The sequence below is a fragment of the Antedon mediterranea genome, chromosome 3, assembly GCF_964355755.1.
Source record: "Antedon mediterranea chromosome 3, ecAntMedi1.1, whole genome shotgun sequence".
Classification (NCBI taxonomy): Eukaryota; Metazoa; Echinodermata; class Crinoidea; order Comatulida; family Antedonidae; genus Antedon; species Antedon mediterranea.
In genome coordinates this window covers 13,702,576-13,725,483 of record NC_092672.1, presented here as the reverse complement: position 1 = coordinate 13,725,483, position 22,908 = coordinate 13,702,576, and the positions used below count along the sequence as shown (strand labels likewise).

General features: G+C 35.0%; 19 non-coding genes across 19 annotated transcripts; all 19 read left to right on the top strand.

Moving 5' to 3' along the window:
• The first annotated feature begins 5,685 nt into the window (after positions 1-5,685).
• Positions 5,686-5,877, top strand: LOC140045658 (U2 spliceosomal RNA). The gene has a single exon (XR_011844665.1). It is a non-coding gene; the product is annotated as a U2 spliceosomal RNA (small nuclear RNA).
• A 587-nt stretch (positions 5,878-6,464) lies between these two features.
• Positions 6,465-6,656, top strand: LOC140045673 (U2 spliceosomal RNA). Its single transcript, XR_011844677.1, has one exon. It is a non-coding gene; the product is annotated as a U2 spliceosomal RNA (small nuclear RNA).
• Positions 6,657-7,248: 592 nt separating this feature from the next.
• On the top strand, positions 7,249-7,440 carry LOC140045656 (U2 spliceosomal RNA). The gene has a single exon (XR_011844664.1). It is a non-coding gene; the product is annotated as a U2 spliceosomal RNA (small nuclear RNA).
• Positions 7,441-8,030: 590 nt separating this feature from the next.
• Positions 8,031-8,222, top strand: LOC140045670 (U2 spliceosomal RNA). Its single transcript, XR_011844675.1, has one exon. It is a non-coding gene; the product is annotated as a U2 spliceosomal RNA (small nuclear RNA).
• Positions 8,223-8,810: 588 nt separating this feature from the next.
• LOC140045666 (U2 spliceosomal RNA) lies at positions 8,811-9,002 on the top strand. The gene has a single exon (XR_011844672.1). It is a non-coding gene; the product is annotated as a U2 spliceosomal RNA (small nuclear RNA).
• A 587-nt stretch (positions 9,003-9,589) lies between these two features.
• LOC140045611 (U2 spliceosomal RNA) lies at positions 9,590-9,781 on the top strand. The gene has a single exon (XR_011844624.1). It is a non-coding gene; the product is annotated as a U2 spliceosomal RNA (small nuclear RNA).
• Positions 9,782-10,369: 588 nt separating this feature from the next.
• LOC140045655 (U2 spliceosomal RNA) lies at positions 10,370-10,561 on the top strand. Its single transcript, XR_011844663.1, has one exon. It is a non-coding gene; the product is annotated as a U2 spliceosomal RNA (small nuclear RNA).
• A 587-nt stretch (positions 10,562-11,148) lies between these two features.
• LOC140045592 (U2 spliceosomal RNA) lies at positions 11,149-11,340 on the top strand. The gene has a single exon (XR_011844606.1). It is a non-coding gene; the product is annotated as a U2 spliceosomal RNA (small nuclear RNA).
• Positions 11,341-11,942: 602 nt separating this feature from the next.
• Positions 11,943-12,134, top strand: LOC140045590 (U2 spliceosomal RNA). The gene has a single exon (XR_011844605.1). It is a non-coding gene; the product is annotated as a U2 spliceosomal RNA (small nuclear RNA).
• Positions 12,135-12,739: 605 nt separating this feature from the next.
• On the top strand, positions 12,740-12,931 carry LOC140045654 (U2 spliceosomal RNA). The gene has a single exon (XR_011844662.1). It is a non-coding gene; the product is annotated as a U2 spliceosomal RNA (small nuclear RNA).
• A 590-nt stretch (positions 12,932-13,521) lies between these two features.
• Positions 13,522-13,713, top strand: LOC140045653 (U2 spliceosomal RNA). The gene has a single exon (XR_011844661.1). It is a non-coding gene; the product is annotated as a U2 spliceosomal RNA (small nuclear RNA).
• A 587-nt stretch (positions 13,714-14,300) lies between these two features.
• Positions 14,301-14,492, top strand: LOC140045669 (U2 spliceosomal RNA). The gene has a single exon (XR_011844674.1). It is a non-coding gene; the product is annotated as a U2 spliceosomal RNA (small nuclear RNA).
• Positions 14,493-17,591: 3,099 nt separating this feature from the next.
• Positions 17,592-17,783, top strand: LOC140045652 (U2 spliceosomal RNA). Its single transcript, XR_011844660.1, has one exon. It is a non-coding gene; the product is annotated as a U2 spliceosomal RNA (small nuclear RNA).
• Positions 17,784-18,370: 587 nt separating this feature from the next.
• On the top strand, positions 18,371-18,562 carry LOC140045651 (U2 spliceosomal RNA). The gene has a single exon (XR_011844659.1). It is a non-coding gene; the product is annotated as a U2 spliceosomal RNA (small nuclear RNA).
• A 590-nt stretch (positions 18,563-19,152) lies between these two features.
• Positions 19,153-19,344, top strand: LOC140045606 (U2 spliceosomal RNA). Its single transcript, XR_011844619.1, has one exon. It is a non-coding gene; the product is annotated as a U2 spliceosomal RNA (small nuclear RNA).
• A 588-nt stretch (positions 19,345-19,932) lies between these two features.
• Positions 19,933-20,124, top strand: LOC140045650 (U2 spliceosomal RNA). Its single transcript, XR_011844658.1, has one exon. It is a non-coding gene; the product is annotated as a U2 spliceosomal RNA (small nuclear RNA).
• Positions 20,125-20,714: 590 nt separating this feature from the next.
• On the top strand, positions 20,715-20,906 carry LOC140045605 (U2 spliceosomal RNA). The gene has a single exon (XR_011844618.1). It is a non-coding gene; the product is annotated as a U2 spliceosomal RNA (small nuclear RNA).
• A 588-nt stretch (positions 20,907-21,494) lies between these two features.
• LOC140045649 (U2 spliceosomal RNA) lies at positions 21,495-21,686 on the top strand. The gene has a single exon (XR_011844657.1). It is a non-coding gene; the product is annotated as a U2 spliceosomal RNA (small nuclear RNA).
• A 590-nt stretch (positions 21,687-22,276) lies between these two features.
• LOC140045662 (U2 spliceosomal RNA) lies at positions 22,277-22,468 on the top strand. The gene has a single exon (XR_011844669.1). It is a non-coding gene; the product is annotated as a U2 spliceosomal RNA (small nuclear RNA).
• Positions 22,469-22,908: the final 440 nt, after the last annotated feature.

Sequence of the window (22,908 nt, the reverse complement as noted above, 5' to 3'; positions counted from 1 at the left end):
CGTTGCGATTTCGACAAACTACCTGACTGAAATACTGAAGTATAAACCTCAATCAAGTCGGCGCAGATAAGCGACCAAAATTCCAAATAAAATTCCACAGGCAAGCCATCTGACCCAGGTGAATTGTCTTTGGACATGGAAGAAATAGCTTTCTAAAACTCGGCCACATCTACAGTTCCTTCCAAATCGTTCACCTTTGTTCTTGGGAACTTGCTTTTATACACCATTCAAGAAGCTTTCTTGTCCGGGTATGTCTAACTTTCTGTCGCTTCCGTCAAACAGATCCTGATAATAGTCAGCAAAATCCTCAGTAATTTCCTCGGTATCAGTGACGATCTCGGCTTTGCTCTTACGCACTGACCTGATCAGTTTCTTCTTTCCTTTTTCATGGCCAAAAAAGAACTTGGAGGTCTTTTCCCCTTCCTCTAAAAATTGGACTCTTGCCCTAATTCGGGCCCCTTCTCTTTCTACCTGGGCTAGCTTGTTTAACTTAACCTTTATTGCTGCCATTGAATCTAACCATTAATTAATTTAACCATTACTGCTCATCTTTAGACAGGTTGAGCTTGTATTTGAGTTGCTCATACTCATTCTCCAATTGTTCCCTTTCATTTTTCTTTGACTTACTGATCCTCACCGAGTGGTGGTAATAACCTCTTTAGACCTCTTTAAATCGTCCCACCATTCAAGAATTGACGGAAACCATGCTTTAAAGTTTGCCACAAATTATATCTATGAGTGAAGTCTTCAGTAAAAACGGGATCATTCAGAACAGAAATATTGGATTTCCATACGCCTTTCCCTTTTCTTATGCAGGATGATACCTCTGCTTCCATTACTGTCCATTCATGATCAGAGCATGCACATACAGTGTACTCAAAACGCTTAACATGGATTGAAGGGGACGCATAAAACCTATCAAGTCTACAGGCCTTTGCGCTTGAACACCAGGATGGGCTAACGGTATTAAGATGTAACAAGCGGAACTGGTCGGCCATGCAATAATCATGACAAAAATCACGTAATTCGACAGAGCCGGACATTCCGAGCCCCGGGTTTCCCCCACTTTGTCTATATCTCCATCCATAATGCAATTAAAGTCCCCACCTAGGACACAAGGCACGAATGGGGAAATCCGTCAGCGCGGCGAAGTACGTCTTTCTAATTGCCGGGTCATTTGGAGCATACACACAACAGAGCTTCACCAATTTCTCTCCGAACATTACCAATCCTGAGATCACAGTACCATTCACATCCCTGCGAACTTTCGAAAGTAATATCCCGACGCCCCCACTTCTATTAGAACTTACACCCCAAAAGGCGCTTGCACCCCACTCAAGTGATCACTGGTCGGTATCCATACCACAATGAACTTCTTTAAAAAAAATAACATCATATTTCGTTTGCCTACACGAATTAAAAATAAAAGTCCTCTTTACAGGATCTCTTAACCCATTTACATTTAAAGAACGAAAAAAGACCATTGCTAAAAATAAAATTAAGCTAAAAACTCTCATTTCTATGGCAACGATAGGCAAACCATGTCGTTCACTGACGTTCTCAATACATACCCAGTATGCACTTCGACCAGGTGCGGGATTACTTCGGAAGGTCTCGACATCCACCTTCTACACGCTCTAACCGGGCAGTTGGCCATTACGTTACTTTTGCCGTGCTTCTTCGCCATATGGTCTACATATGTAGCCCAAGCCGTAAAGGACCCCTTGGTGCAACCCTTGGGGCAGCTTAATATAAAGCCTCTTTCCTTGGCAAATTTTGAACTGTCAAGTTTAACTTGGGCCCTTTCTCGTCTGACCGTCTCCTTAACAGCGGATGCCATTGGCATTTCTTTCTCAGAACTAGCTTCTTCCTGAATTACCAGCTTTTGATCTTCATGAAGGTCCTTCATATCGCAATCTGCCCAGCTGCCAGAACATGTTTGTGTCACCACATCTCCAATAGTAGACACATTACTAGCTTGTGATACCCTTTCATCAACATTTGACCCAGTGCTAGTCAATGTTCCCTGTCATCTTGTGTAGACAGGTAACTGTCGTCTAACTCACCAGAAACATCCAGACTCATGCTCGACGTACAGCACAGTAACAGTAACTCTGTTGTCGTAAATAGTGACCCCCATTTTCGTACTACAAGATAAATGATACAAGATACAAGAAAACTTTATTGTCAAAGGTCAAACATGTGACAGTTGAAATTCTTCTTGCTTGCTGCAAGAACTCACCACACTACAACATAAATAAATACTAAACTGAAACATTATCTTAAAAATCTACAGCTGAACTCATGGATTGCATTTACTAGGAAGGAGTTTCTGTGTCGATTAGTATGACCCTTAAGAGGCCTAATCCTACCTGACCTTTGATACACAATATACTGATTTAAAGGGTGTTTTGTATTATTCATGATCTTGACAAAATGCTTATAAAAAGTATGTATATCATCGACATGTTTTACATTGCAGCCAATTACTCTGCCAGCCCGTTTCATAACTTTCTTAAATTTATCCTTGTTTATTCCTGATAGACTGGCAAACCAGACAATGCAGTTGTATAAAAGTACACTTACAATAACACTAGAGAAAAATAAATAAAGAATATCCTCACTAACCCTGACCTTTTTCAAATTTCTGAGAAAATACAGGCGCTGATTAGCTTTCTTAGTAAGGTATATTGTATTAGGCGTCCAACAAAGGTCCTTATCTATAATGGTACCAAGATACTTAAATTTATTGACAACATCTATTTCATTATTCTTAATTATAACTGCCTCAATGGGTGAATATTTCTTCCTAAAATTAAACACCATCTCCTTTGTTTTTGAGGCATTTAATATTAAATAATTATCGTCACACCAAGATATAAAATTAACTATAGAGTTTCGGTAGTTATTCTCATCCTCTGAACAAATAAGCCCTGTGATGACAGTGTCATCAGAATAGCGTATTAGCTTACATGCATTGTTATCGAGGTGGAAGTCATTGGTGTAAATTGAGAACAGTAGTCTGGACACAACACACACCCCTGAGGTACACCAGTGTTAGTGATAACTGAAACAGGTAACACATCCCCAAACCATGACATATTGAGGCCTATTGTATAAACAATCTGCTATCCATCGTGAGATGTGGGGACTGATGCTTAGAGTGGACAGTTTACGGAGTAACAAGTGAGGTAAGATGGTATTAAAGGCGAGGAGAAGTCAAAGAACATAGATCTGGCATATGAACCTTTCTTCTCAGGTGAGAGTAAATAGAATGAAGAAAAGTGAGAAGAGCATCAGTCACCCCAACCTTACTCTCATACGCGAATTGATTTGAGTCTAAGGATTCACCACATTCATTTAATAACCGTTGCTTGACAATTGACTCCTAGCATTTCATTGGTAAGGCGGTAAAAACTATTGGTCTGTAATCATTATGGCACAATGGATTCGGTTTCTTTGGTAATGGTTTGATACAAGATGTCTTCCAAATCTTAGAGATAGTATGACTACCAATAGACCAAGTAAAAAGACGAAGAAACACATTGCTTAACTCATTTGCAAAAGTTTTCAATAATTTTGCTTTGACACCATCAGGTCCATTTGCCTTACATGCATTGAACTTTTTGAGGCTATTCCTCACAACAACAATATTAATTAAACACTCATTACCTTTATCTACACTCATGTTAATTTCATTATCTAAATCCTGACAGACTTCTTTAAATGTATCCTCATAGAGGTGGCTATCCTTATTAAACCTGTTAAAAAACATATTCAAGTCATTAACAGAACCCCTACTACTTGAGTTCATAATTGAGTCATTCTTTTTACCAATACCCGTAATCTTTTTGAGCCCGATCCATGCACTTTTTTGATTATTCTGCCTAAAGTTTGCTTCAATTTTAAACACTACACAACTCACCGGAAGCACGTCGGCATATTGCAGGGGTCTTGTCTTGTCGAACGATCAACTGCTTAACCGCTGAACAGCTTCCACTTCCTCTACCCGAACACCAGCTTTCTTGATGTGCGCAAACACAGACTTTACATACACAACCTCTTTGAATCTCAGGTTTAGAGACGAATGTCCGCATTTTAAGACGCACAGTACTTCAAATAGATACAGGTATAATCTTCTATCTTTTTTTTTGTCTTGTGTGGGGTCGTCCCACTTTTATTATAATACTCTGTTTTATATGTATATATATTATATATAAAAATAAAGGTACATTTGTGTAACAATTAATTATTGTATGAATATTGCTCTTTCTATTGTATATTACTACGTTTGTTACAGTGTTAAAAGTAGTTAAAATGCAGGCATAAAAGGTGATTGATTACAATATAAAACCATATGCTTTCATTTACAATTTTAATTAAATTATAAATATAAAACATGGTAATAAAAGTCTTTGAACTGTCATTTAAAATCGTACTTATAACATTTGGTTCATGTTCATGTTCGGGTAGATAGGCTGTCATGTGGCTAGGAGGTGTCCTGTTTCTTTCAGCGCTAAAGCTCGTGGTGGCAGTCAGCCTATTATTGAAGAGGACGGACTAACTTCAAGTGGAGAAGAGGAGCTTGTTGTGGTAGAAGATGCAGGTAATGTGTCGGATGTTGAGGAGGAGTTGGAGGTAGAGAGTAGGGAAGTGGTTGCATCAGGCTCGATACTAATGAGTACGTCAGAGAAGGATTTAGGCCCCCTCCAAAGCTCTATTAGTGTTGGAGGTAGTGATGTGGAGAAAAATGAAGAAGACACGTTGGGAGGAGAGCAGGAGGAGTTCTCCAGCTGGGGCGATAGTGTTCCTTTACTGCCTAAGGTTGGGAGTATTTTCGATACTGACAGTGAGGACAGTTTGGACAGTGATGATAGTGATTCCTCAGATGTTGTAAGTGCCAAAGACTCTTCGAATTTGGTAGTGGCAAAAGATGCATCTGTTGTGAACGCCAAGGCTCTGAAAAAGCTGAAAGAAGCCGGTTTTGGGAAGGAGATAGGAATGTCGTTATCCTGCGTGAAAGGTTGTTCGTTACCGGCTTTCTCCTCATGGCGTTCTTTTGCAGATCATATGGCAAAGAAGCATGGAAAGAGCGCAGTGGTGAACTGTCCGGTTAAATCTTGCAGAAAGTCGGCGACCAGGCCAGCGGATTTAGTCGGCCATTTGGCTTCATTCCACGCGTCCTATGTTGCTCGCACGTCAGCAGTGCGAGAGTTGTTGAGGCAAACCTTTTCGAAATGAGTTATAGGGGACCACTGGTGTACTTTTTGTTGTTTTTAATGGTTTTGTTTGCTTCATTTTTTATTTATTGACCTAATTTATAGCCATGAAACGTATAGTTTACTGTTTCGTCTTTGTTTTACGGTCCGACTCGATAAACCTTACGCTACTTACGTCACTCTGTATTGTTATGTAAATTGACAACGTAGCGTAAGTGTTCTATAACGTTAACGGTGTTTTACGACCATCGAACGTAACACGTCATCAGTTTTGTTTAAAAAAAACATGTTGACAGTTATTACAAATTAATTATATTACTCTATAATCTCTGTAAAAACTTTTATATTTTAAACGGTATGGCTTAACACATCGGTCGAATGTATGCATTAGCTACATTATATGTATCACACTGATTCGACAGCAAGTCGTCATTTGTTGGTACTAGTTGAGATTCGTTTAATTGTTATCGCTTCTCGGCCTTTTGGCTAAGATCATGTGTAGTATCTGTTCTTTTCAGCTTAATATCTGAAACGCTGCTCATCGAGTAGCTTCTATATTAAACTGATTTTTGAATTTAGGCCATGGAATAGGAGCTTGCTCCATCCTGGCCACGGGTTGACCTGGTATTGCAGTACGTCCAGGATTGGCCCAACCTATCAAGATAATTATTAAAAAATAGAATCTGTTACACTGTTTAATGTAGGTCTTCTGTATTTACGTTACAGGTTACATGTTGTTACGTCATACTTTTTCAATAGAGAAATAATTATGTATTTTTTCTGAATAAAATGTTACTGTAATTTCAGTTGATTGTTTAATTATTAAAATGCACAGAGAAACGAATGGGCGTATATTCAAATTTTGTTAATGACGTAATTTATAGCCATGAAACGTATATTTTACTGTTTCGTCTTTGTTTTACGGTCCGACTCGATAAACCTTACGCTACTTACGTCACTCTGTATTGTTATGTAAATTGACAACGTAGCGTAAGTGTTCTATAACGTTAACGGTGTTTTACGACCATCGAACGTAACACGTCATCAGTTTTGTTTAAAAAAAACATGTTGACAGTTATTACAAATTAATTATATTACTCTATAATCTCTGTAAAAACTTTTATATTTTAAACGGTATGGCTTAACACATCGGTCGAATGTATGCATTAGCTACATTATATGTATCACACTGATTTGACAGCAAGTCGTCATTTGTTGGTACTAGTTGAGATTCGTTTAATTGTTATCGCTTCTCGGCCTTTTGGCTAAGATCATGTGTAGTATCTCTTCTTTTCAGCTTAATATCTGAAACGCTGCTCATCGAGTAGCTTCTATATTAAACTGATTTTTGAATTTAGGCCATGGAATAGGAGCTTGCTCCATCCTGGCCACGGGTTGACCTGGTATTGCAGTACGTCCAGGATTGGCCCAACCTATCAAGATAATTATTAAAAAATAGAATCTGTTACACTGTTTAATGTAGGTCTTCTGTATTTACGTTACAGGTTACATGTTGTTACGTCATACTTTTTCAATAGAGAAATAATTATGTATTTTTTCTGAATAAAATGTTACTGTAATTTCAGTTGAGTTGATTGTTTAATTATTAAAATGCACAGAGAAACGAATGGGCGTATATTCAAATTTTGTTAATGACGTAATTTATAGCCATGAAACGTATATTTTACTGTTTCGTCTTTGTTTTACGGTCCGACTCGATAAACCTTACGCTACTTACGTCACTCTGTATTTTTATGTAAATTGACAACGTAGCGTAAGTGTTCTATAACGTTAACGGTGTTTTACGACCATCGAACGTAACACGTCATCAGTTTTGTTTAAAAAAAACATGTTGACAGTTATTACAAATTAATTATATTACTCTATAATCTCTGTAAAAACTTTTATATTTTAAACGGTATGGCTTAACACATCGGTCGAATGTATGCATTAGCTACATTATATGTATCACACTGATTCGACAGCAAGTCGTCATTTGTTGGTACTAGTTGAGATTCGTTTAATTGTTATCGCTTCTCGGCCTTTTGGCTAAGATCATGTGTAGTATCTGTTCTTTTCAGCTTAATATCTGAAACGCTGCTCATCGAGTAGCTTCTATATTAAACTGATTTTTGAATTTAGGCCATGGAATAGGAGCTTGCTCCATCCTGGCCACGGGTTGACCTGGTATTGCAGTACGTCCAGGATTGGCCCAACCTATCAAGATAATTATTAAAAAATAGAATCTGTTACACTGTTTATTGTAGGTCTTCTGTATTTACGTTACAGGTTACATGTTGTTACGTCATACTTTTTCAATAGAGAAATAATTATGTATTTTTTCTGAATAAAATGTTACTGTAATTTCAGTTGATTGTTTAATTATTAAAATGCACAGAGAAACGAATGGGCGTATATTCAAATTTTGTTAATGACGTAATTTATAGCCATGAAACGTATATTTTACTGTTTCGTCTTTGTTTTACGGTCCGACTCGATAAACCTTACGCTACTTACGTCACTCTGTATTGTTATGTAAATTGACAACGTAGCGTAAGTGTTCTATAACGTTAACGGTGTTTTACGACCATCGAACGTAACACGTCATCAGTTTTGTTTTAAAAAAACATGTTGACAGTTAATATTACAAATTAATTATATTACTCTATAATCTCTGTAAAAACTTTTATATTTTAAACGGTATGGCTTAACACATCGGTCGAATGTATGCATTAGCTACATTATATGTATCACACTGATTCGACAGCAAGTCGTCATTTGTTGGTACTAGTTGAGATTCGTTTAATTGTTATCGCTTCTCGGCCTTTTGGCTAAGATCATGTGTAGTATCGGTTCTTTTCAGCTTAATATCTGAAACGCTGCTCATCGAGTAGCTTCTATATTAAACTGATTTTTTAATTTAGGCCATGGAATAGGAGCTTGCTCCATCCTGGCCACGGGTTGACCTGGTATTGCAGTACGTCCAGGATTGGCCCAACCTATCAAGATAATTATTAAAAAATAGAATCTGTTACACTGTTTATTGTAGGTCTTCTGTATTTACGTTACAGGTTACATGTTGTTACGTCATACTTTTTCAATAGAGAAATAATTATGTATTTTTTCTGAATAAAATGTTACTGTAATTTCAGTTGATTGTTTAATTATTAAAATGCACAGAGAAACGAATGGGCGTATATTCAAATTTTGTTAATGACGTAATTTATAGCCATGAAACGTATATTTTACTGTTTCGTCTTTGTTTTACGGTCCGACTCGATAAACATTACGCTACTTACGTCACTGTATGTATACTCTGTATTGTTATGTAAATTGACAACGTAGCGTAAGTGTTAACGGTGTTTTACGACCATCGAACGTAACACGTCATCAGTTTTGTTTTAAAAAAACATGTTGACAGTTATTACAAATTAATTATATTACTCTATAATCTCTGTAAAAACTTTTATATTTTAAACGGTATGGCTTAACACATCGGTCGAATGTATGCATTAGCTACATTATATGTATCACACTGATTCGACAGCAAGTCGTCATTTGTTGGTACTAGTTGAGATTCGTTTAATTGTTATCGCTTCTCGGCCTTTTGGCTAAGATCATGTGTAGTATCTGTTCTTTTCAGCTTAATATCTGAAACGCTGCTCATCGAGTAGCTTCTATATTAAACTGATTTTTGAATTTAGGCCATGGAATAGGAGCTTGCTTCATCCTGGCCACGGGTTGACCTGGTATTGCAGTACGTCCAGGATTGGCCCAACCTATCAAGATAGTTATTAAAAAATAGAATCTGTTACACTGTTTATTGTAGGTCTTCTGTATTTACGTTACAGGTTACATGTTGTTACGTCATACTTTTTCAATAGAGAAATAATTATGTATTTTTTCTGAATAAAATGTTACTGTAATTTCAGTTGATTGTTTAATTATTAAAATGCACAGAGAAACGAATGGGCGTATATTCAAATTTTGTTAATGACGTAATTTATAGCCATGAAACGTATATTTTACTGTTTCGTCTTTGTTTTACGGTCCGACTCGATAAACCTTACGCTACTTACGTCACTCTGTATTGTTATGTAAATTGACAACGTAGCGTAAGTGTTCTATAACGTTAACGGTGTTTTACGACCATCGAACGTAACACGTCATCAGTTTTGTTTTAAAAAAACATGTTGACAGTTATTACAAATTAATTATATTACTCTATAATCTCTGTAAAAACTTTTATATTTTAAACGGTATGGCTTAACACATCGGTCGAATGTATGCATTAGCTACATTATATGTATCACACTGATTCGACAGCAAGTCGTCATTTGTTGGTACTAGTTGAGATTCGTTTAATTGTTATCGCTTCTCGGCCTTTTGGCTAAGATCATGTGTAGTATCTGTTCTTTTCAGCTTAATATCTGAAACGCTGCTCATCGAGTAGCTTCTATATTAAACTGATTTTTGAATTTAGGCCATGGAATAGGAGCTTGCTCCATCCTGGCCACGGGTTGACCTGGTATTGCAGTACATCCAGGATTGACCCAACCTATCAAGATAATTATTAAAAAAGAGAATCTGTCACACGGTTTATTGTAAGTCTTCTGTATTTACGTAACAGGTTACATGTTGTTGCGTCATACTTTTTCTATAGAGAAATAATTATTTATTTTTTCTGAATGAAATGTTACTGTAATTTCAGTTGATTTTTTAATTATTAAAATGCACAGAGAAACGAATGGGCGTATTTTCAATTTTTATTTATTGACCTAATTTATAGCCATGAAACGTATAGTTTACTGTTTCGTCTTTGTTTTACGGTCCGACTCGATAAACCTTACGCTACTTACGTCACTCTGTATTGTTATGTAAATTGACAACGTAGCGTAAGTGTTCTATAACGTTAACGGTGTTTTACGACCATCGAACGTAACACGTCATCAGTTTTGTTTTAAAAAAACATGTTGACAGTTATTACAAATTAATTATATTACTCTATAATCTCTGTAAAAACTTTTATATTCTAAACGGTATGACTTAACACATCGGTCGAATGTATGCATTAGCTACATTATATGTATCACACTGATTCGACAGCAAGTCGTCATTTGTTGGTACTAGTTGAGATTCGTTTAATTGTTATCGCTTCTCGGCCTTTTGGCTAAGATCATGTGTAGTATCTGTTCTTTTCAGCTTAATATCTGAAACGCTGCTCATCGAGTAGCTTCTATATTAAACTGATTTTTGAATTTAGGCCATGGAATAGGAGCTTGCTCCATCCTGGCCACGGGTTGACCTGGTATTGCAGTACGTCCAGGATTGGCCCAACCTATCAAGATAATTATTAAAAAATAGAATCTGTTACACTGTTTATTGTAGGTCTTCTGTATTTACGTTACAGGTTACATGTTGTTACGTCATACTTTTTCAATAGAGAAATAATTATGTATTTTTTCTGAATAAAATGTTACTGTAATTTCAGTTGATTGTTTAATTATTAAAATGCACAGAGAAACGAATGGGCGTATATTCAAATTTTGTTAATGACGTAATTTATAGCCATGAAACGTATATTTTACTGTTTCGTCTTTGTTTTACGGTCCGACTCGATAAACCTTACGCTACTTACGTCACTCTGTATTGTTATGTAAATTGACAACGTAGCGTAAGTGTTCTATAACGTTAACGGTGTTTTACGACCATCGAACGTAACACGTCATCAGTTTTGTTTTAAAAAAACATGTTGACAGTTATTACAAATTAATTATATTACTCTATAATCTCTGTAAAAACTTTTATATTTTAAACGGTATGGCTTAACACATCGGTCGAATGTATGCATTAGCTACATTATATGTATCACACTGATTCGACAGCAAGTCGTCATTTGTTGGTACTAGTTGAGATTCGTTTAATTGTTATCGCTTCTCGGCCTTTTGGCTAAGATCATGTGTAGTATCTGTTCTTTTCAGCTTAATATCTGAAACGCTGCTCATCGAGTAGCTTCTATATTAAACTTATTTTTGAATTTAGGCCATGGAATAGGAGCTTGCTCCATCCTGGCCACGGGTTGACCTGGTATTGCAGTACATCCAGGATTGGCCCAACCTATCAAGATAATTATTACAAAATAGAATCTGTTACACTGTTTATTGTAGGTCTTCTTCTGTATTTACGTAACAGGTTACATGTTGTTACGTCATACTTTTTCTATAGAGAAATAATTATTTATTTTTTCTGAATGAAATGTTACTGTAATTTCAGTTGATTTTTTAATTATTAAAATGCACAGAGAAACGAATGGGCGTATTTTCAATTTTTATTTATTGACCTAATTTATAGCCATGAAACGTATAGTTTACTGTTTCGTCTTTGTTTTACGGTCCGACTCGATAAACCTTACGCTACTTACGTCACTGTATGTATACTCTGTATTGTTATGTAAATTGACAACGTAGCGTAAGTGTTCTATAACGTTAACGGTGTTTTACGACCATCGAACGTAACACGTCATCAGTTTTGTTTTAAAAAAACATGTTGACAGTTATTACAAATTAATTATATTACTCTATAATCTCTGTAAAAACTTTTATATTTTAAACGGTATGGCTTAACACATCGGTCGAATGTATGCATTAGCTACATTATATGTATCACACTGATTCGACAGCAAGTCGTCATTTGTTGGTACTAGTTGAGATTCGTTTAATTGTTATCGCTTCTCGGCCTTTTGGCTAAGATCATGTGTAGTATCTGTTCTTTTCAGCTTAATATCTGAAACGCTGCTCATCGAGTAGCTTCTATATTAAACTTATTTTTGAATTTAGGCCATGGAATAGGAGCTTGCTCCATCCTGGCCACGGGTTGACCTGGTATTGCAGTACATCCAGGATTGGCCCAACCTATCAAGATAATTATTACAAAATAGAATCTGTTACACTGTTTATTGTAGGTCTTCTTCTGTATTTACGTAACAGGTTACATGTTGTTACGTCATACTTTTTCTATAGAGAAATAATTATTTATTTTTTCTGAATGAAATGTTACTGTAATTTCAGTTGATTTTTTAATTATTAAAATGCACAGAGAAACGAATGGGCGTATTTTCAATTTTTATTTATTGACCTAATTTATAGCCATGAAACGTATAGTTTACTGTTTCGTCTTTGTTTTACGGTCCGACTCGATAAACCTTACGCTACTTACGTCACTGTATGTATACTCTGTATTGTTATGTAAATTGACAACGTAGCGTAAGTGTTCTATAACGTTAACGGTGTTTTACGACCATCGAACGTAACACGTCATCAGTTTTGTTTTAAAAAAACATGTTGACAGTTAATATTACAAATTAATTATATTACTCTATAATCTCTGTAAAAACTTTTATATTTTAAACGGTATGGCTTAACACATCGGTCGAATGTATGCATTAGCTACATTATATGTATCACACTGATTCGACAGCAAGTCGTCATTTGTTGGTACTAGTTGAGATTCGTTTAATTGTTATCGCTTCTCGGCCTTTTGGCTAAGATCATGTGTAGTATCTGTTCTTTTCAGCTTAATATCTGAAACGCTGCTCATCGAGTAGCTTCTATATTAAACTGATTTTTGAATTTAGGCCATGGAATAGGAGCTTGCTCCATCCTGGCCACGGGTTGACCTGGTATTGCAGTACGTCCAGGATTGGCCCAACCTATCAAGATAATTATTAAAAAAATAGAATCTGTTACACTGTTTATTGTAGGTCTTCTGTATTTACGTTACAGGTTACATGTTGTTACGTCATACTTTTTCAATAGAGAAATAATTATGTATTTTTTTCTGAATAAAATGTTACTGTAATTTCAGTTGATTGTTTAATTATTAAAATGCACAGAGAAACGAATGGGCGTATATTCAAATTTTGTTAATGACGTAATTTATAGCCATGAAACGTATATTTTACTGTTTCGTCTTTGTTTTACGGTCCGACTCGATAAACATTACGCTACTTACGTCACTGTATGTATACTCTGTATTGTTATGTAAATTGACAACGTAGCGTAAGTGTTAACGGTGTTTTACGACCATCGAACGTAACACGTCATCAGTTTTGTTTAAAAAAAACATGTTGACAGTTATTACAAATTAATTATATTACTCTATAATCTCTGTAAAAACTTTTATATTTTAAACGGTATGGCTTAACACATCGGTCGAATGTATGCATTAGCTACATTATATGTATCACACTGATTTGACAGCAAGTCGTCATTTGTTGGTACTAGTTGAGATTCGTTTAATTGTTATCGCTTCTCGGCCTTTTGGCTAAGATCATGTGTAGTATCTGTTCTTTTCAGCTTAATATCTGAAACGCTGCTCATCGAGTAGCTTCTATATTAAACTGATTTTTGAATTTAGGCCATGGAATAGGAGCTTGCTCCATCCTGGCCACGGGTTGACCTGGTATTGCAGTACGTCCAGGATTGGCCCAACCTATCAAGATAGTTATTAAAAAATAGAATCTGTTACACTGTTTATTGTAGGTCTTCTGTATTTACGTTACAGGTTACATGTTGTTACGTCATACTTTTTCAATAGAGAAATAATTATGTATTTTTTCTGAATAAAATGTTACTGTAATTTCAGTTGATTGTTTAATTATTAAAATGCACAGAGAAACGAATGGGCGTATATTCAAATTTTGTTAATGACGTAATTTATAGCCATGAAACGTATATTTTACTGTTTCGTCTTTGTTTTACGGTCCGACTCGATAAACCTTACGCTACTTACGTCACTCTGTATTGTTATGTAAATTGACAACGTAGCGTAAGTGTTCTTTAACGTTAACGGTGTTTTACGACCATCGAACGTAACACGTCATCAGTTTTGTTTTAAAAAAACATGTTGACAGTTATTACAAATTAATTATATTACTCTATAATCTCTGTAAAAACTTTTATATTCTAAACGGTATGACTTAACACATCGGTCGAATGTATGCATTAGCTACATTATATGTATCACACTGATTCGACAGCAAGTCGTCATTTGTTGGTACTAGTTGAGATTCGTTTAATTGTTATCGCTTCTCGGCCTTTTGGCTAAGATCATGTGTAGTATCTGTTCTTTTCAGCTTAATATCTGAAACACTGCTCATCGAGTAGCTTCTATATTAAACTGATTTTTGAATTTAGGCCATGGAATAGGAGCATGCTCCATCCTGGCCACGGGTTGACCTGGTATTGCAGTACGTCCAGGATTGGCCCAACCTATCAAGATAATTATTAAAAAATAGAATCTGTTACACTGTTTATTGTAGGTCTTCTGTATTTACGTTACAGGTTACATGTTGTTACGTCATACTTTTTCAATAGAGAAATAATTATGTATTTTTTCTGAATAAAATGTTACTGTAATTTCAGTTGATTGTTTAATTATTAAAACTAGATGGCACGCTCGCTTCGCTCGCGTACCATCTAGGGGTGCTCACAGATGGTTCTCGAATACAGTAGAATCCACGGACGGGGACTTTTTTGGGACACTAAACAAAAACGGAAGTGTCCCCCTAATTGGGGTATTCAGAAATAGAGACAACAAAACCAATACTGGATTCTGGACAATTAATTTATGTGGATTAAAGAAATTAGGGAGAAATGGAAATGTATGTACGGGAATTGGGCGGCACGTGGTGGTGGTGATGGAACCGCAGTAATAAAGTTGATTGTATTTATATATTATAAGAACCAAACTAAATAAATAGACCTAGACATTCTGCGAAATGGAAATCGGAAATTCAAGCTCCTATTCAGTGAAAAATTAAACTGTAGTCTACCTAAATATTTAGGGCAAATCATCGGTTGTGGTGTTGAAATTCCTGTAAACATTTGTGTGAACCAAACTGGGTCGAATTTCTGTCATGAGTACTGATTTGTTGGCCTGTGATTTATGACGCCTAAGGGATCTATCTAGACTTATTTTTTAGAATAATGTACGTACCTGTCAGATACAATTGTCTTGTGTCGTATAATAAATAAGTACTGTAATAGTTACTGAAGTTACTATTACAATCTCGTCAATGAAAACACGAAAATGTATATGCACTTACTTATGAAAACGTATACAGTATTATACTCAGTTATTGAAACAGTAGGTTTAAAAAAGTTTCGTTTGTCTGTAAAATGATGTAATCAAGCTGTTTACATGAGTCTTAATTTATAAGCACATCAATAATAAAATAGTTTATCTATCCTGTAATTGGCGAGATTATGGTCGCTGTTGAATGAAATAAAGCCAATCGGTATCATATTTGTACAGAAACGTTTTCGCGGCCGAAGGGTGTAACCTAAATTCGTTGTATTATCGTCAAGAACTAACTGTAACTAAACTTACATAGAAAGTAGGGTATCATAAATTTGGCCTTAGCACTCGGGGGAGTGGCTAAGATGAAGTCCGTGGGACTACTAAATATAAATTGTAATGAACCTCGAGGGACATAAATAGGAATATTTCATGTTTCATTATCAATGTATAATAAATGGAAACTGTTTACCGATTCAAATAATAGAAATTGGTTTTTAACATTTTCCGAACCTATTGCAAGTTTATTCTCAAAGGGCCCATATATTTACCTACCGTATGTGTTAAACCAAGGGCTCATAAATTTACCTACAGTACTTGTGTCAATACATTTGTATAATCGTATATTAAATCTATCAAAATAGTATTTTTTAAAGAAAATCGGCCTGTCTTCAACATTATGATGGTGTACTCTAGCAATCTATCAAAATAGTATTTTTTAAAGAAAATCGGCCTGTCTTCACTCTTCAACATTATGATGGTGTACTCTAGCTGTTCAACCGGTTTTCAGCTATTAAAAACAATTATCGTAGGAGGAGATAGGAAAATGCGAAGCCTCCTCGCTATGTAACATTAGGGTTGAGGGATGGGAAAGCGGATAGGTACAAAGAGGAACAATTTTAAAATATATTCTTTATCCACTGAGTAACGAAATATTTTGTTCATGTTTTATAGGCCTATAAATAATATACCTCTAAATACAGTAGGCCTAAAACATTTGCGATTTAATACTTTGTTAAAACTGTCACTGTCATAATCGATTGAAATATTAAAGTACATGTCACGATACACCACTACGACGTTTATATTTTTGGTAATTATTAATTATTACAAACGTTGAGAAGGAACTGTCAGTATAAAGTTTATTTGTATATCTAACAGTAGAGCCTATCCACAGTCTCAGTAATAAAGTTTATTTGTATATATTTTTATATTACATCTAACAGTACGAACATTCACAGTAAGAAATGTTCGATTCAAATGAAAAATAGTTAATAGGTATTTACAGTATTGTCAAAGTATTGCAAGTTTATTCTCAAAGGGCCCATATATTTACCTACCGTATGTGTTAAACCAAGGGCTCATAAATTTACCTACAGTACTTGTGTTAAACCAAACTCTGGCAGACTGAGAGGTTGGGATGTTCCATTCATCGCAAATCAATACATTTGTATAATCGTATATTAAATCTATCAAAATAGTATTTTTTAAAGAAAATCGTCCTGTCTTCAACATTATGATGGTGTACTCTAGCTGTTCAACCGGTTTTCAGCTATTAAAAACAATTATCGTAGGAGGAGATAGAAAAATGCGAAGCCTCCTCGCATTTTTTTGGCGGGTATTTTTCAAGATGGACATCCATTAGACAGTGTATACCACGATCGGAAAACACCCCTATTTGGGGCAAATCGTTGAACCTAAATTCGTTTTAATCGTCAATAACTAATTATCTAACTCAATTTAATTAGTAAACAGGGTTACATCAGGCGGTTAAAATCAGTACCGAAAGTACGAACCAACTTTACATACCATCGAGTGAAAATTCTAGAAGTAAGGCGCGATTTACCGAATTTTGCCCTTACGTAAATTTATATATAGATGCACAGAGAAACGAATGGGCGTATATTCAAATTTTGTTAATGACGTAATTTATAGCCATGAAACGTATATTTTACTGTTTCGTCTTTGTTTTACGGTCCGACTCGATAAACATTACGCTACTTACGTCACTCTGTATTGTTATGTAAATTGAAAACGTAGCGTAAGTGTTCTATAACGTTAACGGTGTTTTACGACCATCGAACGTAACACGTCATCAGTTTTGTTTAAAAAAAACATGTTGACAGTTATTACAAATTAATTATATTACTCTATAATCTCTGTAAAAACTTTATATTTTAAACGGTATGGCTTAACACATCGGTCGAATGTATGCATTAGCTACATTATATGTATCACACTGATTCGACAGCAAGTCGTCATTTGTTGGTACTAGTTGAGATTCGTTTAATTGTTATCGCTTCTCGGCCTTTTGGCTAAGATCATGTGTAGTATCTGTTCTTTTCAGCTTAATATCTGAAACGCTGCTCATCGAGTAGCTTCTATATTAAACTGATTTTTGAATTTAGGCCATGGAATAGGAGCTTGCTCCATCCTGGCCACGGGTTGACCTGGTATTGCAGTACGTCCAGGATTGGCCCAACCTATCAAGATAGTTATTAAAAAATAGAATCTGTTACACTGTTTATTGTAGGTCTTCTGTATTTACGTTACAGGTTACATGTTGTTACGTCATACTTTTTCAATAGAGAAATAATTATGTATTTTTTCTGAATAAAATGTTACTGTAATTTCAGTTGATTGTTTAATTATTAAAATGCACAGAGAAACGAATGGGCGTATATTCAAATTTTGTTAATGACGTAATTTATAGCCATGAAACGTATATTTTACTGTTTCGTCTTTGTTTTACGGTCCGACTCGATAAACCTTACGCTACTTACGTCACTCTGTATTGTTATGTAAATTGACAACGTAGCGTAAGTGTTCTATAACGTTAACGGTGTTTTACGACCATCGAACGTAACACGTCATCAGTTTTGTTTTAAAAAAACATGTTGACAGTTATTACAAATTAATTATATTACTCTATAATCTCTGTAAAAACTTTTATATTTTAAACGGTATGGCTTAACACATCGGTCGAATGTATGCATTAGCTACATTATATGTATCACACTGATTCGACAGCAAGTCGTCATTTGTTGGTACTAGTTGAGATTCGTTTAATTGTTATCGCTTCTCGGCCTTTTGGCTAAGATCATGTGTAGTATCTGTTCTTTTCAGCTTAATATCTGAAACGCTGCTCATCGAGTAGCTTCTATATTAAACTGATTTTTGAATTTAGGCCATGGAATAGGAGCTTGCTCCATCCTGGCCACGGGTTGACCTGGTATTGCAGTACGTCCAGGATTGGCCCAACCTATCAAGATAATTATTAAAAAATAGAATCTGTTACACTGTTTATTGTAGGTCTTCTGTATTTACGTTACAGGTTACATGTTGTTACGTCATACTTTTTCAATAGAGAAATAATTATGTATTTTTTCTGAATAAAATGTTACTGTAATTTCAGTTGATTGTTTAATTATTAAAATGCACAGAGAAACGAATGGAAGTATATTCAAATTTTGTTAATGACGTAATTTATAGCCATGAAACGTATATTTTACTGTTTCGTCTTTGTTTTACGGTCCGACTCGATAAACCTTACGCTACTTACGTCACTCTGTATTGTTATGTAAATTGACAACGTAGCGTAAGTGTTCTATAACGTTAACGGTGTTTTACGACCATCGAACGTAACACGTCATCAGTTTTGTTTTAAAAAAACATGTTGACAGTTAATATTACAAATTAATTATATTACTCTATAATCTCTGTAAAAACTTTTATATTTTAAACGGTATGGCTTAACACATCGGTCGAATGTATGCATTAGCTACATTATATGTATCACACTGATTCGACAGCAAGTCGTCATTTGTTGGTACTAGTTGAGATTCGTTTAATTGTTATCGCTTCTCGGCCTTTTGGCTAAGATCATGTGTAGTATCTGTTCTTTTCAGCTTAATATCTGAAACGCTGCTCATCGAGTAGCTTCTATATTAAACTGATTTTTGAATTTAGGCCATGGAATAGGAGCTTGCTCCATCCTGGCCACGGGTTGACCTGGTATTGCAGTACATCCAGGATTGGCCCAACCTATCAAGATAATTATTAAAAAAGAGAATCTGTCACACGGTTTATTGTAAGTCTTCTGTATTTACGTAACAGGTTACATGTTGTTGCGTCATACTTTTTCTATAGAGAAATAATTATTTATTTTTTCTGAATGAAATGTTACTGTAATTTCAGTTGATTTTTTAATTATTAAAATGCACAGAGAAACGAATGGGCGTATTTTCAATTTTTATTTATTGACCTAATTTATAGCCATGAAACGTATAGTTTACTGTTTCGTCTTTGTTTTACGGTCCGACTCGATAAACCTTACGCTACTTACGTCACTCTGTATTGTTATGTAAATTGACAACGTAGCGTAAGTGTTCTATAACGTTAACGGTGTTTTACGACCATCGAACGTAACACGTCATCAGTTTTGTTTTAAAAAAACATGTTGACAGTTATTACAAATTAATTATATTACTCTATAATCTCTGTAAAAACTTTTATATTCTAAACGGTATGGCTTAACACATCGGTCGAATGTATGCATTAGCTACATTATATGTATCACACTGATTCGACAGCAAGTCGTCATTTGTTGGTACTAGTTGAGATTCGTTTAATTGTTATCGCTTCTCGGCCTTTTGGCTAAGATCATGTGTAGTATCTGTTCTTTTCAGCTTAATATCTGAAACGCTGCTCATCGAGTAGCTTCTATATTAAACTGATTTTTGAATTTAGGCCATGGAATAGGAGCTTGCTCCATCCTGGCCACGGGTTGACCTGGTATTGCAGTACGTCCAGGATTGGCCCAACCTATCAAGATAATTATTAAAAAATAGAATCTGTTACACTGTTTATTGTAGGTCTTCTGTATTTACGTTACAGGTTACATGTTGTTACGTCATACTTTTTCAATAGAGAAATAATTATGTATTTTTTCTGAATAAAATGTTACTGTAATTTCAGTTGATTGTTTAATTATTAAAATGCACAGAGAAACGAATGGGCGTATATTCAAATTTTGTTAATGACGTAATTTATAGCCATGAAACGTATATTTTACTGTTTCGTCTTTGTTTTACGGTCCGACTCGATAAACCTTACGCTACTTACGTCACTCTGTATTGTTATGTAAATTGACAACGTAGCGTAAGTGTTCTATAACGTTAACGGTGTTTTACGACCATCGAACGTAACACGTCATCAGTTTTGTTTTAAAAAAACATGTTGACAGTTAATATTACAAATTAATTATATTACTCTATAATCTCTGTAAAAACTTTTATATTTTAAACGGTATGGCTTAACACATCGGTCGAATGTATGCATTAGCTACATTATATGTATCACACTGATTCGACAGCAAGTCGTCATTTGTTGGTACTAGTTGAGATTCGTTTAATTGTTATCGCTTCTCGGCCTTTTGGCTAAGATCATGTGTAGTATCTGTTCTTTTCAGCTTAATATCTGAAACGCTGCTCATCGAGTAGCTTCTATATTAAACTGATTTTTGAATTTAGGCCATGGAATAGGAGCTTGCTCCATCCTGGCCACGGGTTGACCTGGTATTGCAGTACATCCAGGATTGGCCCAACCTATCAAGATAATTATTAAAAAAGAGAATCTGTCACACGGTTTATTGTAAGTCTTCTGTATTTACGTAACAGGTTACATGTTGTTGCGTCATACTTTTTCTATAGAGAAATAATTATTTATTTTTTCTGAATGAAATGTTACTGTAATTTCAGTTGATTTTTTAATTATTAAAATGCACAGAGAAACGAATGGGCGTATTTTCAATTTTTATTTATTGACCTAATTTATAGCCATGAAACGTATAGTTTACTGTTTCGTCTTTGTTTTACGGTCCGACTCGATAAACCTTACGCTACTTACGTCACTCTGTATTGTTATGTAAATTGACAACGTAGCGTAAGTGTTCTATAACGTTAACGGTGTTTTACGACCATCGAACGTAACACGTCATCAGTTTTGTTTTAAAAAAACATGTTGACAGTTATTACAAATTAATTATATTACTCTATAATCTCTGTAAAAACTTTTATATTCTAAACGGTATGGCTTAACACATCGGTCGAATGTATGCATTAGCTACATTATATGTATCACACTGATTCGACAGCAAGTCGTCATTTGTTGGTACTAGTTGAGATTCGTTTAATTGTTATCGCTTCTCGGCCTTTTGGCTAAGATCATGTGTAGTATCTGTTCTTTTCAGCTTAATATCTGAAACGCTGCTCATCGAGTAGCTTCTATATTAAACTGATTTTTGAATTTAGGCCATGGAATAGGAGCTTGCTCCATCCTGGCCACGGGTTGACCTGGTATTGCAGTACGTCCAGGATTGGCCCAACCTATCAAGATAATTATTAAAAAATAGAATCTGTTACACTGTTTATTGTAGGTCTTCTGTATTTACGTTACAGGTTACATGTTGTTACGTCATACTTTTTCAATAGAGAAATAATTATGTATTTTTTCTGAATAAAATGTTACTGTAATTTCAGTTGATTTTTTAATTATTAAAATGCACAGAGAAACGAATGGGCGTATATTCAAATTTTGTTAATGACGTAATTTATAGCCATGAAACGTATATTTTACTGTTTCGTCTTTGTTTTACGGTCCGACTCGATAAACCTTACGCTACTTACGTCACTCTGTATTGTTATGTAAATTGACAACGTAGCGTAAGTGTTCTATAACGTTAACGGTGTTTTACGACCATCGAACGTAACACGTCATCAGTTTTGTTTTAAAAAAACATGTTGACAGTTAATATTACAAATTAATTATATTACTCTATAATCTCTGTAAAAACTTTTATATTTTAAACGGTATGGCTTAACACATCGGTCGAATGTATGCATTAGCTACATTATATGTATCACACTGATTCGACAGCAAGTCGTCATTTGTTGGTACTAGTTGAGATTCGTTTAATTGTTATCGCTTCTCGGCCTTTTGGCTAAGATCATGTGTAGTATCTGTTCTTTTCAGCTTAATATCTGAAACGCTGCTCATCGAGTAGCTTCTATATTAAACTGATTTTTTAATTTAGGCCATGGAATAGGAGCTTGCTCCATCCTGGCCACGGGTTGACCTGGTATTGCAGTACGTCCAGGATTGGCCCAACCTATCAAGATAATTATTAAAAAATAGAATCTGTTACACTGTTTATTGTAGGTCTTCTGTATTTACGTTACAGGTTACATGTTGTTACGTCATACTTTTTCAATAGAGAAATAATTATGTATTTTTTCTGAATAAAATGTTACTGTAATTTCAGTTGATTGTTTAATTATTAAAATGCACAGAGAAACGAATGGGCGTATATTCAAATTTTGTTAATGACGTAATTTATAGCCATGAAACGTATATTTTACTGTTTCGTCTTTGTTTTACGGTCCGACTCGATAAACATTACGCTACTTACGTCACTGTATGTATACTCTGTATTGTTATGTAAATTGACAACGTAGCGTAAGTGTTAACGGTGTTTTACGACCATCGAACGTAACACGTCATCAGTTTTGTTTAAAAAAAACATGTTGACAGTTATTACAAATTAATTATATTA